Raw genomic sequence first — 13,725 nt, forward strand, 5'->3', positions numbered from 1 at the left:
AAAAACACCTAGCACCCTGCTGAAGAGCCTGCTCTCTACTAGACTTCTACCAGCTGCAGCTTCCCCAGTGTGCTTGACTACTAAAGCTTTCCTTACCTTTACTGGTTGGGCCCTACACTGTACAGTTACCAAGGGGATTCTGACAGCATTTCAGACCCCCTACCGCTTTGTTTCTTTTAAATACTTGGAAAGACACTTTTTTTTAGTGTGTGGACTCAGTATAAAGGCTTGAGCTAAGGGTGTCTAGGGCAGTACTTTTCAACACCTTTGTGTATTAGAGCAATTGTAAGTTTGTCAAAATGCGGGTTTTTCATGGCCTACCTTTGAGATTCTGATTCAGTAGATCTGAGATGGGACCCAAGAATCTTTATTTTTAACACGTAACCCAGCAACTCTGATTTTTTTAAATGGTACTTTTTGAGAACAGTGGCTTATGGGCTCCCATTTTGAAGAGCTACAACCTGAAAATCAGAAACCTGCTTATTCTACTAAAAAATTATTGAGCAGCATTTAAGAAGTCCCCTCCCATCTCTGGACTTGACTTTGCCCATCTATAAGTGAGATGCATTAACTATCTGACCCCTAAATATTCTTCCAATTTTGACATTCTGTAATTCTGTTTTGCTTTCCAAAAGCTAATTCTTAAAATTCCTTGTTCCACACAGGAGCATAACCAGCACATGCAGAAATTCAAACAAATATAAGTAACAGCTAACAGGAATATCAAGGCCTTTGGTGAGACTTGAGCCTTGATCTGGCTCTCTATTCCATTTTTTGTTGTTTGGTTGTTGTTTTGGTATTGGTATTAATGGTATTTTCTCCCTTTTTTCTCTCCCATTTTCTCTGCTTTGTGTCTGACCCTCTGTAATTATAGAGTTTAAATTTGATTGGATGATAAAAATTGCAGCCTTGAACTGTAATCCCTCTCATTTTTGAAAGCTTGTGCATCTTTTCTCCTACCACACAACATGACTCAAAGGATCTCTGGGTTTAAAAGCTGCATCTGCTAACATGAAGTGGGCAGGAGCAATTAAATGGCTGCTTTGCCAATGAATACTCTAAAGGAAAACACTGAAATACAGTATTTTTCATTATAGTAATTTAAACGCAGTAATGAATTTAAAATGGTATTGTGAGACATCCCAGGACCAAAAGTGTACTGAAGTCATTTTTGTCTAGTGTCTCATCAGGCAAATGACCTTCTTCTCAGTGCCATAGAATATGAATTAGAACAGTACAACCACCAGTGTGTCTTGTGTTTTCACTCTTATAGGAAACACCCATGCATATACTTACCTATATTAACCAAAAATCATTAGCAAATCTACTTATCTAGTCAGTTTAATTATTTAAGATGCTATTGAAGTAAAATTCACTAATGATTAATAACACCTTAAATTTGGTGGTTTATAATTTACAAAGACCTTCTATACATTCTCATTTAATTCTCAAAAAATGTTTGAGGATTACCAAGCCCCGTTTATAGATGATATCTATGTAATTCTTTTTCCTAAAGTGACTTCTCCAAGGTCACACATCCAAAACAGAGCAAAGCCAAGACAGGAACCCCAGTCTTTTCACTTTAAATCCTGTCTTTTTTACACAAACCTACAGATTCATGAAATCATTCAGTTAACAAATACTGGTTGAGTCCTTACTATTTGCCAGGCATGTTTCTAGGTGCTAGAACAGACACAAAGAAAAACGAATGAAGATCTTAGAATTCTCCATGGTTGTACAGGTCATGGAGGTCATGGATAGTATGACCAAAGGATAATGTTAGGCATCATGGAAGTCTACACTAAAGATATTAACAGCAGAATTGACAAATGTGAATATAGCTCTCTTGCTTCCCGCTTTTTGATGGAGGTACAAAGCCAGATAAAGCAAAAAGCTGGAAAACTCTCCTGTAATAAATGAGATGACTGTAAACTTCATTTTAGGCTTTGAGTTATAAATTTGAGATGATCCCTAAAAATTATGGGAAGCAGTAAACCAGTTGCATGTATCAGTAGATATCCTTCACATGCATCTACATAGTGCCTTTACAAAACACTTTTGTGTAGGTTATCTCATTCGCCATTGTGGAGCAGTTACGCTCAGTATTATAATTCCTGTTTTACAGGTGAGAAAATTGAAACTTAGGAGCCTAATTTATAGCCACATCATAAATAGTAGAGTTAGGAGAAGGCAGAAGAGTTCATTTATTATTAAATTATTAATATTAGTATTATACTGTATTTTCCATGCAGTATGCTTTAGTTATCTCATTTAAGCCTTTCAACAACCTTAGGAGGTAGCCTCTATTTTGTTATCCTCATTTTATAGGTAAGAAAACAAGGATGCAGATGCAGAGAATGGACTGGAGGACACCAGGTTGGGGGGAGCGGGGGGGGGGTGAAGGGGAAGCTGGGACGAAGTGAGAGAGTAGCATAGACATATATATACTACCAACTGTAAAATAGATAGCTACTGGGAAGTTGCTGTATAACAAAGGGAGATCAACTCAATGATGGATGATGCCTTAGAGGGTCGGAACGGGGAGGGTGTGGGGGAGTTGAGGGAGGGAGGGAATATGGGGATATGTGTATAAATACAGCTGATTGACTTTGATGTACCTCAAAAACTGGTACAAGAGTGTAAAGCAATTATATTCCAAAAAGAAAAAAGAAAAAGAAAACAGAGGTAGTGAGATTGAATATCTTGATAACGTCACACAGGTGGTAACTGCAGGAGCAGGGATTTGAACGTAAGTGTGATCAGGTCAATTTGTTTATGTAACCCAGGTCCTTAGATTAGTTCAGGTTGTATTCCTCTACTGTATACCATACTTTTTGCTTGTACTAGATAGTATCTCACCTGCAATACCAGATTTAACCTATGACCTCAAAATTATACTTTATGACTGAGCCGGGGAATTCTGATATAATTTTCTATTAATGCTTAGTATGCTGATGGACTCCTTGACAATCCTTTTGTGCCATAAACAACAATTCTTTAATTCAAGTTGACTTAGTGATGCTTAAGCCATTGCATTGTAATTTTCTTGTGAACAAAATTCTGTTAATTAAAAGAATAGCCAATGTTCTGAACAAATAGTGTAATTCACTTTTCTTTCCAAATGAATAGCTGTATCACTTTTCAGATACATACCTTACCTTTATTCTGTGGTTCCCAATGACCTCAAAATGTCTATTTGGATATCTTTTCAGATATATGTCTTTTTTTCCTCCCCATTTACTCCCCGTGCTTCCAAATTTTTTGCTAGCCTTATGAAGTTAGTTTACCTGTGAATACAAAACCTCTCCTGTAGATCTTAAACAATTCTTGGTAGATGTGTGGGTCAGGACAGGCAGATCTTGTATAAAAGATTATACCATCTTCTATAAAAGAGTATACCTCGTATAAAAAATATAAAAGAGAACCTGTAAAAATGATATATTAAGAACTGAGATGTCTCCCTTTGTGTTTGCTGATTTTTTTCTATTGACATGCTTTGATTCCTTTCTATTTTTCTTTTGTGTAAATTGTAGAGGTCTTTTTGTTTTGTGGTTATCTTAGAACTTACATAAGATATCTTATAACAGTAACAACTTAAATTTAATCACATACAAAAAACTCTACACTTTAACTTCTCTCCCACTTTGTTATTGTTGTCACAATTTACATTTGCTCGTAATATGTATCTTTAAACATATTTTAGTTATAGCTATTTTAAATAAATTTCTCTTTTAACTTTTATATTTGAATTAAAATATGTTTACCTACCACCATTATAGCAATACAGCATTCTTTATGTGTCTAAATATTTACCTTTACCAATGAGTTTAATATTTTCTTATGCTATTGTGTTGTTGTCTAGTGCCCTTTTGTTACAACTTGAAGGACTTCCTTCAGCACTTTTTTTTCTGAAGTATAGTTGACTTATAATATTATATTAGTTTCAGGTGTACAATATAGTGGTTTGATGTTTTTATAGACTATACTCCATATAATATTATTATAAAATATCGGCTATATTCCTTGTGCTGTACATTACATCCTTGTGTCTTATTTATTTTGTAGCTAGCAGTTTGTACCTCTTAATCCCCTTTGCCTATCTTGCCCCCCCACTACTCTCCCCACAGGTAAGCAATAGTTTGTTCTCTGTATCTGTGAGTCTGTTTTGTTATATTTGCTCATTTGTTTTATTTTTTAGATTCCACATATAGTTGAAACCATCCAGTATTTGTTTTTCTGTATCTGACTTATTTCACTATGCATAATACCCTCCAGGTCTATCCATGTTGTTGCAAATGGCAAATTTTTATTCTTTTTTGTGGCTGAGTAATATTCCATTGTATATATATACCACATCTTTATTGATACCGTCTTTGTGTATCTTTATATTGATACATTTACCTGTTGATGGACACTTAGATTGCTTCTATACCGTGGCTATAGAATTTCTTATAAGGCAGGTCTAGTGGTGATGAACTTCCTCAGCTTTTGTTTGGGAAAGTCATTATCTCTCCTTTATTTTTGAAGGACAGTTTTACTGCATATAGTATTCTTGGCAGTTTTTTTCTTTCAGCACTTTGAATAGGTCATCCTACTCCCTTCTGATCTGCACGGTTTCTCTGAAAAATCCACTGATAGTCTAGTGGAGCTTCCCTTGTATGTGGCTAGTCACTTTGCTCTTGATGCTTTCAAGTTTCTCTCTTTGTTTTGACTTTTGACAATTTGATTATAAAGTGTCTCATTGTGGATTGGGGAATTCATCTTATTTGATGATTTGGGGACTTTTGCACCTGGATATCTGTTTCCTTCTCCAGATATGAGGGGTCTTCAGTCATTATTTCTTTGAATAAGCTTTCTGGTCCTTTCTTTTTCTCTATTCTCCTTTTGGGACTCCCATAATATGATTATTGGATCTCTTGATGGTCTCCCATAAGTCCCTTAACATTTCTTCACTTTTTTTCATTCCTTTTTTTTCTCTTCTTACTCTGACTGGATTATTTCCAATGACTTGTCTTCAAGTTCACTGATCCTTTCTTTGTTTGATCTAGTTTGCTGTTGAATCCCTATAGTGATTTTTTTTCACTTAATTATTGCATTCCTTAGCTCCCTAATTTATATTTGGCTTTTAAAAAATATTTTCTCTCTCTTTGTTCCAGGTCTCACTTACACTTCTCTTGACCTCAGTGAGCATTTTTATGACACCTATTTTGAACTCTCTGTCAGGTAAATCATATAGCTTCCTTTTATTAGGGTTGACTTCTGGAGACTGATCTTGTTCCTTTGCTTGGAAGATCTTTGATTGATTTTTCATTTTTGTTGACTCTCTATGTCAATATCTTTGCATTAGACAAAGTAGGCACCTCTACTGGTCTTCACACTGACTTGTACAAGAGACAACTCCTATCAATTAACCCTGCCAGAGATTCTGGGGTCCTCTATAAACCCTTTCTCTCCCCAGGGAGAAGGAGGCAGCTGTGGTTTTTGTCAGGTCACTTTGTGGTGAGCCAGCAGGGTAACCTATGGTATCTGCCAGCCCAAGCTGCCGTTTGCATTCTCCCCCAGACTGCTTGACTATGGTGGGGACCTGGCAGAGACTGGCAGGACAGAGGTCAGTACTCTGGGAGTGAAGCCTTGGAGAAGTTAGGGCATTGTACATACAGCTTGACTCTTTCCCTCCCCAGGGGGCAGTGGAGGGCTGAATTTTTTTGTCCACATGCTCTGTACAGCACAAGAGTGGGAGCTATGGTGTCTGCAAGCTAAAAGGATCATATACTGGAACTAAGTGGGATTTATCCCTGGAATGTGAGGGTGGTTCAATGTACTAAAATCAAATAATACATCAGATCTAGAGAACAGAGAATAAAATCATATGACTACATCAATAGATACAGAAGTATCTGTCAAATTTTAACACAGTTTCCTGTTAAAAACTTTCAGCAAACTAGGAGTAGATGGAAAATACCTCAACATAATAAAGATCATATATGAAAAACCAACAGATAACATCACACTCAATGGTAAAAAACTGAAAGCTTTTCCTCTAAAATCAGGAACAAGACAATGATGCCCACCTCTCACTACTTCCATTTAACAGTATTGGAAGTCCTAGACAGAGCAATTTGGCAAAGAAAAAAATAAAAGGTATCCAGATTGGAAAGGAAGAAGTAAAATTATCCCTGTTTGCAAGATGGCATGATCTTATATAGAGAAAACCCCAAATACACCATTTTAAAAAAACTATTAAAACTAACAAATGAATTAAAGTTACAGAATACGAAATCAACACACAAAAATCATTTGCATTTCTATTCATTAACAACAAACTATCTGAAAAGGAAATTAGGAAAATAATCATTTTTTATAATAGTACCAAAAAGAATAAAATACTTAGGAATAAACTTAACCAGGGAGGTGAAAGATTTATATACTGAGAACAGCAAAATATTGATGAAAGAAATTAAGAAAGACCCAAACAAATGAAAAGACAACTTGTGTTCTTGGATTGCAAGACTTAGTATTGTTAAAATGTCCATATTCCCCAAGGAAATCTATGAATTCAACGCAACCCCTATCAAACTTCCAAAGACATTTTTTAGAGAAATAGAAAAAACAATTTTGTAATTCACATGGAACCGCAAAATAGCCAAGCCAATCCTAGAAAGAAGAAGAAAGCTAGAGTCATCACACTTCTTGGTTTCAAAATATATTATGAAGCTACAGTAATAAAAAACAGTATGGTACTGTCATAAAGACAGACTTATAGACCAATGGAACAGAATAGAGAGTGCAGAAATAAACCCATGCTTATATGGTCAACAAATCTTTGAGAAAGGTGCCAAGAATACACAATGGAGAAAGGACTGTCTCTTCAACAAATGGTGTTGGGAAGACTAGATATTCACAGGTAATATAATGAAATTTGATCCTTCGCTTACACCATACACAAAAGTCAACTCAAAATGGATTAAAAACTTAAATATTATTAATAAAATAAGCTACAAGGATATATTGTACAACATGGGAAATATAGCCAATATTTATAATAACTATAAATGGAGTATGATCTTTAAAAATTGTGAATCACTCTTGCACACCTGTAACATATAATACTTCAATAAAAAATAAAATTTTAAAAACTTTAAATGTAAGACCTGAAAATGTAAAACCCCTAGAAGAATATATAGGAGAAAAGCTTCATGACATTGGTTTTTGGCAATGATTTCATGGATATGACACCAAAAGCACAGTCAAGAAAAGCAAAAACAAGTCATACTACATCGAATTAAAAAGCTTCTGTACAAAAAAGGAAACAATCAACAGAGTAAAGGCAATTTATGGGATGCGAGAAAACCTTTGTAAACTATATACCCAATAAAGGGTTAATCTCCAAAATGTAAGAAATTCCTACAGCTGAATGACCTAATAACCCCATTTAAAAATGGGCTGAAAATCGAATATACATTTCTTCAAAAAAGAACTATGACTGACCAACAGGTATATGAAAAAAAATGTTCATCAGCACTAATCATCAGAAAATGCAAATCAAAACCAAAATGAGATACCACCTCACACCTGTCAGAATGGCTATTAAAAAAGAAAGACAAAAAATGTTGGTAAAGATGTCGAGGAATTGGAACCCCTGCACACTGTTGGTAGAAATGAATAATTGTGTAGTTGCTATGGAAAACAGTATGGATGGTCCACAAAAAAAATTCAAAATGGAACTACTATATGATTCAGCTATCACACTCCTGGGTATATATCCAAAAGAATTGAAATCAGTATCTCAGAAAGATATTAGCACTCCCCTGTTCGTTGCAGCATTATTCACAATAGCCAAGATATGGAAACAACCTAAGGGTCCAAGATAAGGAAACAACCTAAGTGATAAAGAAAATGTGGTATATACATACAATGGAATACTATTTAGCCTTAGAAAAGAAGAAAATTCTGCAATATGTGACAATATAGATGCAACTTGAGGATATTATGCTAAGTGAAATAAGTCAGACATAGAAAGACAACTACTACATTATTCCACTTGTATGAAGTATCTTAAATAGTCAAATTCATAAAATCAAAGACTGGTTACTTTGGGCTGGGGAGAGGGGAAATGGGAAGATATTAATCAATAGGCATAAAATTTCATTTAAGTAAGATGAATATGCATTAGAGATCTGCTGCACAACATTGTATTTATAGTCAACAATAATGTATCATATGCTTAAAATTGGTTTAAAGGATAGATTTCATGTTGTGTTCTTATCACAATAAAAAATTTTTTTTATTTATTTATTTTTTGAGGTACACCAAGTTCAATCATCTGTATTTATACACATATTCCCGTATTCCCTCCCTCCCTCGACTCCCCCCCTCCCTCCCCGTCCCAGTCCTCTAAGGCATCATCCATCCTCGAGTTGAACTCCCTTTGTTATACAGCAACTTCCAACTGGCTATCTATTTTACAGTTGGTAGTATATATATGTCTATGCTACTCTCTCATTTTATAAATAACTGAGGTGTTATGATTCCTGACTTTTGGTAGCTGCTCAGTCTCTCTCATTTCTTCCTGCCTAAAGATTTTAAGTAATTAACCAAAGGCATATTTCAAAACCAAAGAGAGAGTGGAAATCTGATGAACCCTGCTACAGGCTTAATAGTGCAAAGAGTAAGACAAGGAGTGAGTTAAAGAAACCACTTGGAGGTGGCAGTGTGGGGAAGTGGAAGGATACCAAATCTAAAGGCAGGAAAATGTGAATACTGTGATGTGTCACCCTCACCCCCTTGTGAAGGACCTAGGCACTCATTCCTGCAGGTACATGGAATGTTACCTGCCAATCTCAGAACTTACTCCCTCTACAGGAACTGCCCTATACTGAGGAATTTACCCCCACACAATGCTACACCCCCTTCTCTCCAGGGGCAGCCTTCATCCATTGACAGCTCTATGTGAGGATACAAAGACTCGGACCCCTTGCTTCAATTTGAAACATCTCTTGAAAGGCTGTCCCAACTTCAGAGCTCCTCATGAAATTGTCTGAGTCCTCTGTTGCAACTTTGTTCTCTATAATTCTGCTTCCTTTATTCCCTCTCAAGTGTTATTCTCAAAATCACTTCATATTAAATTTCTTGCACACAGATCTCTACTTCAGAGTCTGTTTCTAAAGGCACACAACCTATGGTGGAAAGATATAATTCCAAATAATCCCACTATCAAAGTGCCTGTGTAAACCTGATGCTTCAAACTGTCAAAAAAAAAAATTCAAAGGAAAGAAACAATGCTGTAGCTGTTTAAACTCCTACTTTGCAAACTGCAGTGTCAGACCTAGTTATCAGTGAGTTGTATTGACAAGATTAATTGTGTTCTGCTTTGATTTGTTAAAAGGAGATTAGACGACTATGATCTCATATGTACCTGCTTGCAAAAGTCTTGACACAATCCTCAGTTATTGCTGAGATGAAATACTCTGGCACCCTGTTTTATATTGCATTTGGCTTCTGTTGTAATATTTCTGTGGATTTTATAGGTTCTCTTTAATTAGAGCACCCCACAAGAAAGAATTCAGTGTCTACTGCTTGAAAGAGCACCAGCCTAGCCTATCTTAGATGTGCTCATAACACTTACATGATTTTACCCAACTGTAGGTTAATGTAACACAAAGCTTATTTTAAAGTGTTGGATATGTCACGTAATTGATTTAATATTGTAATAAAAGTAAAAAACAGAATGGTTGTAAGTGCATCAGTTGTTTACCTTCATAATTATGAGGCTGACTGGGAGGTGCAGCTTGCTACTGCTTCCCAGCATCATAAGAAAGTATTGTATTGAATATCACAAGCCCAGGAAAAGATAAAAATTCAAAATTTGAAGTACAGTTCCTATTGACTGTGTATCACTTTCACGCTATTGTAAAGTCAAAAAATCAGAAGTCAGGGACTGTCTTTACTACCATTATCCCAAGGTGACTGTGGCATATGCAAAGCTGTGCTCCCCTGAGGATCAAAACCAGAAACTTAACAGTGTGGAAGATGGAGGAGGAAACAGACTTCACCAAAACAATTCAGCCAGTCTCTAAACAAATAAAGAAGCAAATAACAATAACAAGTTGGGGATGGCGAGCAGTACCTAGAATTGCTATAATATACTATCCAAAACGTTCAGTTTTCAACAATAAATTACAATGTATGCAAAGAAATAGGAAAATATGACCTATACGCTTGGGAAAAAACAGACAACAAAAACTACCTATGAGAGTGACAAGATTAGTATTGAGGTCAAAAGCACGATAAGTGAAATTTTAAAAAATCTTTATGGGGGCTCAACAGTAGACTCAAACTGGCCTAAAAAATAACCAACAAACGAAGAGATACTGATAGAGATTGTACATGCTGAACAACAGAGAGGGGAAAAAATGAAGAAAAATGAACAGAGCCTCCGAGAAGTGTTGGGCACCATTAAGTACACCAACATTCGCATATTTGAAGTGCAAGAAAGAGAGGAGAAGAAGAGAAAGGAGAAAAAAAAGTTGAAGAAAGAAGGACTGACATTCAAATTTACTGAAAAATCCCCACGATTATCTACATATCCTGAAAACTCAACAACCTCTAAGAAGGTTAAATGCAAAGAGATCCACAAACAGACATATCATAGTAAATATACTGAACATCAATGACAAGGAGAAAATCTTGAAATCAGAAAAACCACATGTCACTTAGAAGGGAACCCCAGTAATATTAACAGCTGACTTCTCAGTGGAAGCAATGAAGGCCAGAAGGCAGTGGGATAACATATTAAAGGGCCAAAGAGGGGGGAGTGTCCAAGATGGCAGAGTAGAAAGACCCTGAGCTCACCTCCTCCGATGGACACACCAAAATTATAAGTACTTACAGAACAACTATTGATGGAATAGTTGGAGAAAAACTAGATGAAAAGATCTTCTGCAAATAATGATATAAAGAAGAAACCACAACTAGAGAGGTAGGAGGGGTGGAGACATGGTATAATCAGGACCCATAACCCCATGTGGGTGACCCATAAACAGGAGAATAATTACAATTGCAGAGGTTCTCCCTAAGGAGCAAGTGGTCCACCCTATAACAGACTCCCCAACCTAGGGGTCCTGAAATAGGAAGATGAACCCCAGAATGTTTGGCTTTGAAGGTGAGTGGGGCTTACTTTCAGGAGAGCCAGATGGCTGTGGGCTACTCTTAAAGGGGGCACACAAAATCTCACTCATTCTGGGGCCCAGGGCAGAAGCAGTAATTTGAAAGGATCCTGGGTCAGAACACCTGCTGATCTTGGAGACCCTCCTGGAGAAGCAGGAGGCAACTGTAGCTCATCCTGGGGACACATACACTGGTGGCAACCATTTTGTGGAGCTCCTTCTACCACGTGGACATTGGTGCTGGCAAGTGCCATTTTGAAATCCTCTCTCTAGCTTATTAGCACCAAGACCCAGCCCTGCCTACCAGCCTGTCAACACCAGTATAGGATGCCTCAGGCCAAGCAACTAGCTGGGCAGGGGCAGAGCCCCACCCACCAGCAGGCCTGATGCCTTAAGAACCCCTGAGTCCATAGCTGATCTGGAACCTGGCCCCACACACCAGTGTGCCAGTGCTAGCCCTGGGACTACTAGGGACCTGGAGCCAGAGACCCTGGGACCTGGCTCCATCCATCAGTGGGTGGGCACCAGCCCTAGGACCCCCTGATCTCTGACCCTGCCTCCCAGTAGGCTGAAACACCAACTCCAGGACCCACAGGGCCCTGAAGACAGAGACCCTGGGGAGCCAGCTGGCATTAGCTACCCACCAGTGAGCTGGCCTTAGCCCTGAGACCCACCCTAGGCCTTCGCCCCACCCACCAGTGGGCCAACACCAGCTCCAAGACCCTCAGGCCCTACAGCAAGAGACCCCAGGTCCTAGTTCAGCCCACTAATGAGCCAACACTAGCCCCAGGATCTGGCCTTACACGCCAGTGGGCAGGCACTGGCCCAACAATCCCCAGGAACCAGAATACCCACCAGCAGGCTGGCACCAGCTCTGTGATACCTCAGGCCCCTCAGCCAGCCAACCTAGAATTGGGCCCCACCCACCAGTTGGTCGACACCATCTTTAGGGCACCCGGGACCCCATAGCCATACATGTCAGGAAATGGCCCTGCCCACCAGAGGGTCAACAACAGCTCCAGAACCTGTGGGGCCCCACAACCAGAGAACTGGGAATACAGCTTTGACCACCAGTGGGCCAGCACTTTCCCTGGGACCCACCAGGGCCCCACCACAAGAACCCTCATGACCTGGGCCCACCTACCAGTGACCAGAAACCTCCACAAAAGGCAGGGCCTGGCAACCAGTCTAACTGAGGGCCAGCCACACCTACCAGAACACCCACAGTAGTCATCCCACCACAGCACAAGGATACAAACACACCCCAAATAAGGGGCACTCCTAGAGAACATGACTCTGGTAACCAGAGGGGAGTGCACTGCTGGGACACGTAGTATGTCTCCTACAAAAAACAAGTTCTCTAAGATCGGGAAACATAACCAACCTACCAGATACATAGAAATAAAAACAGCAAATTAGGCAAAATGAGGCAACAGAGGAATATGTTCAAAATGAGGGAACAAGATAAAACCTCAGAAGAAGTAAATGAAGTGGAGATAGGCAACCTACTCAATAGAGAGTTCAAGGTAATGATCATAAAGTTGTTCAAAGAACTCAGGAGAAAATTGGATGAACAAAATAAGAGGTTAGAAGTTTTTTTTAAAGAAAATATAAAGAACTAAACAGATGAAGAATGCAATAACTGAAATGAAAAAAATACACTACAAAGAATCAACAGTGGATTCAGTGATACAGAGGAAGGGATCAGAAAGCTGGAAGACAGAGTAGTGGAAATCACGTTGAACAGAAAAAAAGAGAAAATAATAAAAAAAATAAATGAGGACAGTTTAAGATACCTCTGGGACAACAAAGCATAATAACATTCACATTATAGGGGTCCCAGAAGGAGAAGACAGAGAAAAAGGGGCAGAGCACACGTTTGAGTACATAATAGCTAAACAAATTCCCTAACATGGGAAAGGAAACAGTCACCCAAGTCCAGGAAACTCAGGGAGTCCCAGACAGGATAAACCCAAGGAAGAATACACCAAGACACATTGTAATCAAAATGACCGAAATTAAAGGTAAAGAGAGAATGTTAAAAGCAGCAAGGAAAAAGTAACATGTTGCATACAAGGAAACTCCCATAAGGCTATCACCTCACTTTTCAGCAGAAATTCTGCAGGCCAGAAGGGAGTGGCATAATATATTTAAAGTGATGAAAGGAGGGACTTCCTAGGTGGCTCAGTGTTTAAGAATCTGCCTGCCAATGCAGGGGACACTGGTTCAATCCCTGCTCCAGGAAGATCCCACATGCCGCGGGGCAACTAAGCCTGTGCACCACAACTATTGAGCATGTGCTCTAAAGCCCATGAGCCACATCTATTGAGCCCATGTGCCACAACTACTGAAGCCCGTGCACCTAGACCCCATGCTTCACAACAAGAGAAGCCACCACAATGAGGAGTCTGTGCACCACAATGAAGAGTAGTTCCCTCTCGCTGCAACTAGAGAAAGCCCATGTGCAGCAACAAAGACCCAACACAGCCAATAAATAAATAAATAAATTTATTAAAAAAATAAAAAGTAAAGTGATGAAAGGAAAAACTTATAACCAAGA

This window comes from Hippopotamus amphibius, chromosome X, assembly GCF_030028045.1.
Source record: "Hippopotamus amphibius kiboko isolate mHipAmp2 chromosome X, mHipAmp2.hap2, whole genome shotgun sequence".
Taxonomy (NCBI): domain Eukaryota; kingdom Metazoa; phylum Chordata; class Mammalia; order Artiodactyla; family Hippopotamidae; genus Hippopotamus; species Hippopotamus amphibius.